General features: G+C 44.0%; 1 protein-coding gene across 5 annotated transcripts in view; it reads left to right on the plus strand.

Annotated features, from left to right (window-relative positions):
- Positions 1-4,316, plus strand: part of Mpped2 (metallophosphoesterase domain containing 2) — a 183,474-nt gene that overhangs the window by 13,661 nt on the left and 165,497 nt on the right. The window contains exon 1 of one of the 5 annotated variants that reach the window (XM_031371288.1): positions 1,350-1,370. The exons of the other annotated variants lie outside the window; for them this stretch is intronic. The gene's annotated coding sequence lies outside the window, so the exon portion shown is untranslated. Of the gene's footprint in view, positions 1-1,349; positions 1,371-4,316 lie in introns of those variants that run through there. 5 annotated transcript variants of the gene reach the window in all.

The following is a 4,316-nucleotide window of genomic DNA, read 5'->3' on the forward strand; positions in this document are numbered from 1 at the left end:
CACCCCCCGTCTATTTGAAATTAAGAACATAAATCCCACCTTGTTAGTGAATTTCTGTGGGGAAAGAATGTTAGTGGAGAGGCTGTGTGGGGAAAGAGAAGTGGTCCTGAACTCTCACATGGGGGAAGAGTAGTGAACAAATTAATGTCTGGGGTTCATAAAATCTCTATCAAGGGTAGATATTTATTTTTTACTGCTGGGCTGGACTGTGTTAACTGTGCAAAATCTTAACATACCCTTCTCTCAGAAAAGCACATTCTCTTTCTTAGTACAGGTTTATCACTGGCCTGCATGTTAGCAGGACCATAATTTACAAAAGTATTTTCAGTCTGAAGTTTGCCATTCATACTGAATGGCCCTTTTTAGTTTACACTCACACACACACTCACACACACACACACACACACACACACACACACACACACACCAGTGGCTTTCCTTCCTTTCCCTCTCTCTCTTTTTCTTTTTAAACATAAGTTGTTTTTCTATACACACCCTCAGGGTACCATCTTGTGATCTGTGACAGTTGGACTGCTTTTTTGAGCTAAGTTTCCTCCTGTTTTGCAGATCTCTTTATTTGCATTCAAGCAATAAAGAGACAATCTAAGATTGGGTGTTTCGTCCACGAGGGACTATTCTTCAGAACCTCCAGTATAACTGTATAATTGTATAACTGGGTCAAAAAGTTTTGCCTTTCTTTGGCTACGGGGCTATCAAGGAGGGAAAATAATTTAAAAAGTAAAAACAGATCTTTTCTGAGGTTAGATCTGGATTGTTTTATTTGTGTGTCTGAGGGAGACACACAAATTTATTATTTATTTGTCTGAGAGAGAGAGAGACAGACAGACAGAGACAGAGACAGACAGAGAGAGACAGAGACAGTCAGTCAGGCAGTCAGTCAGTCAGTCAGAGCATAGGCCAGAAAGAACTGTGGTTCCTCCTCAGGAACAGGGTTTGCCTCCTTTGACACAGGCTGTTCACCAGTTAGCTCAACTGGCTGGCCAGTGAGCCCTAAGGATCCTATCGTCTCTGCCTCCCCAGTGCTGGTATTACAAGCATGAATCCCCATGCCTGTCATTTTCACATGTACTCTAGGGATCATGCTCCTGAGGCAAGACTTTGCCTCTGAGCCAGCTCCTAAGCCCTGAATTTGTTAGTCTGTCTTTGCTTTGTGACAGGCTTGCCATGTATCTCCGACTGATACCTGGACCCTCACAGGCCAGCCCCTTCATGATGGTCTCTCTCTCCTACTTCACGTTCAGACTTTCTTCGTCTTCATTGGCTGAGATCCCGCGATAGAATGTCAGGATGAAGTAAATATATAGGAGATGAATTCAGCTTTGATCGTGAGATTTTTAGAACTTATGAAGGTGAGATTTTAAGATATAAAAGCAGAGCTAATACTGCCCAACCTACCTAGCGTATCCTAATACACCGTGGGCCATTCTGAATGGAAAGGGGCAAAGTTTACTGCACTCTGGAAGGTCTGGAAGGTCTGTGTGAGCATGTTTCCTCCTGGCTCAGGGTTTCCTTAGCTCCCTTGTTCCCATTCTGTTTTACCTTTGGACTTTCAGAGCAACCTGCTAGGGCTAGGCTATACCATAGCAGTATAGACACTTGGCAGAGCACTGTGTCAGTCTGTCTGTCTCTCAGCCTGTGTCGGTATGGCAGCACTGCCTAGAGGAAATGGTTGGATTTGGGAGCCCTTGCAGTATTTGGGTCCACGCGTTTTTTTCTTGTTTGGCTTTGGAGTTCTAACCCCTTCGGTTTCTGTCTTGACAGTGGAGGCGGGATACACGTGCATATAAGAACATGTGTTTCTGCAGTGTTTCTGCAGTGTTTCCCGTTCTCCCTTTCCTACTGTGAATCAGAAATACGAACTAGTCTAGTTCATGTTTAATGTTTCGTCCCATTTAGTGTTGCATGCTTTAGAACAGGAAAGCGACGACTAAGGCCTAACTCGGACAAGATGGTTCAGACGATAAGGGTACTCGCGGCCAAAGCAGACCACTTGAGCTTGATATCTAGCACACGCGTGTTGAGAGGGGAGAGCTGATTGCTCAAGTTGTCCTCTGACTTCCATAAGCCCTCTGTGGCCTAGATGCCCCTCACCCCATCCCACTCCACCCCCATTAAAGAAATTAATAAGATGTAAAATATGTATTAAAAATGGACAAGCAACTTAGCATGCGCCTTCAAGAAAGTACACAGAGTCGTAGTGTTGAGCTTAGAAACCTTGGCAAGAGTGAGTGTTATCAATGTTCCTGGCTTGGTTTCCTTAAAAGAGAGCAGGGCTCTAGTTCGTAACATGGACTCTGCTCAGACCCATTCATTTCTTATACAGACAGCATCTGGAACTTTCCAGCTCAAAGATTTGGTAATTCTTGGATGACGCAGATGTCTTTTCGCATCTTGCTGTGGGCTATTTTGGCATTGACACTGATTGGCTTAGAAAGTGCTTTACTCTTCCTTAGTTTTAGGGATCTGAATCACAGTCTCAGGATTCAAACCTTTTACAGGCTATGCACATAGCTTTAAAATGTGTTATGAGCAACGACATAAAGCTGAAATCAGGAAAAATTAGCCTCAGTAGCTGAGCAGCCTTAGAGCGCTTTCGGAACTCCCTGAAAGACGGTGCCTTTGGCTGTGAGCAAGGCTTTCAGCTCTGTGTAAGCCTTGAGTTTTGAAAAAAAAAAATCCCCATTTTGTTTCAATTGGATTTGCTCTAACATTTAGAGAAAATATGAACCCATCAAATCATATTTTATTTGTGTTTGTATGTGTGTGTGTGTTCGTGTATGATTGGGAAAATAAGTAAATATCTTCATTTATGTAAAAACTCCAGGTCATCTCTACCTTATTTATTTATTTATTTATTTATTTGTTTATTTATGCAAATTTTCTCCCTGTACCTGGAGCCTGGAGTCTACTGACTGGATACTGGCTGGCCACTGAACTTCCCAGGATCTGCCTCCATACCTCAGTGCTAGAGTTACAACCATGTGCTGCTGTGTCCAGCCTTTACTGTGGCTCAGAACTCAGATCCACACGCTTGAAAGGCAGCGAGCACTTTATCTACTGAGCCGTCTTCCCACCCTGTATTTTATCTTATAATTACCAAAATTCCCACTTCACCACCATGTATTTAACACATTTTACTTTTAAAACGTACTCAAGTGTTTGTATGTAGGTCCTGCTTGGATTGGTGTTAAGTATGATGTTTAAATATTTGTGTTTCTTCAAGAATTGTGTAGTGTAATTCTAACCTCCAAAGCATAACATTAAGGGGTGGAACCTTTGGAAGGTGGTATTTGTTCCTGAGGATAGAATTCCTAAACTTGGCATCTAAGAGAGACCCTTGCTCTTCCATCACATGAGGTTATAGAGAAAGATGGCCGTCTCTGAGGAAGTGTCTCTCCACCAGACACGCAGTCTGCTTTGACCTTGACCTTCCTAGAACATAACAAACATATTCATAGATAAAAGCCCTTCTTGGCTAGTGTGGTGTCCTGGCCTTGACTTTCACACTAGGAGAGGGTCAGCACCCATGAACTTTTTAGTCAGCAAGGGGACGAGACAAGATGGTGCCTGGGCTTTCTTGGGTTTCCAGCATGACTCAGCATACCAGTGAGTCTACAGGCGGCTGGCACAGCAATTTTTCAGTGTGTTGATCTATTTTGATCTATATGATGGAATGACTTTTTAAAGGCCATTTCCGACAGCTCAAAACTTAATGTTTGGATTTCATTTTCTTTTTTTAAGTCCATTTGACATGTGGCGAGCTATGAACTGGCTTTTGAGAAACATAAGAAGATGTGACGATGCTGTGGTGTCCCACGTTCACCATCTGTTAGGACCCTGGAGATGTAGCATCTGCTGGGCCCCAGCTCTGACTCCTGCACGTTAACTTCTTCTCACTATTTACTTAACCTCACATTCTGAGCTTGGCTGGTGACACTGAAACCTACCCTGAGCTAACAAACCCAGAAAAGGCAAGAACGGGAAAAGTGAGATCGCACCAGGGTGGGGGTGGGTGGGAGGGTAGAGCTAGTTCCTTATCAATCTTAATTCCTAATTCTTCTGTAGCACCAATTGTAGTCTGTCTTCCTGTCCTGAGGTATCCTCTCCTGTGCTGAGATAGGAAGGCATGGATGTTTTGCTCCGGGCCATATAGAGACCCCTGTTCTCCCTGAACTCCAACAGCTCCCCTGAGAATCCAGAAGAGAAACAATAACCCCTGGGATATGGTCTGCTCCCCACCCCTCCCCCACCTCATCCCCCCTCCACTCTACCCCACCCCCACCCCATCCCACTTC

Source organism: Mastomys coucha, unplaced genomic scaffold (assembly GCF_008632895.1).
Source record: "Mastomys coucha isolate ucsf_1 unplaced genomic scaffold, UCSF_Mcou_1 pScaffold15, whole genome shotgun sequence".
NCBI lineage: Eukaryota > Metazoa > Chordata > Mammalia > Rodentia > Muridae > Mastomys > Mastomys coucha.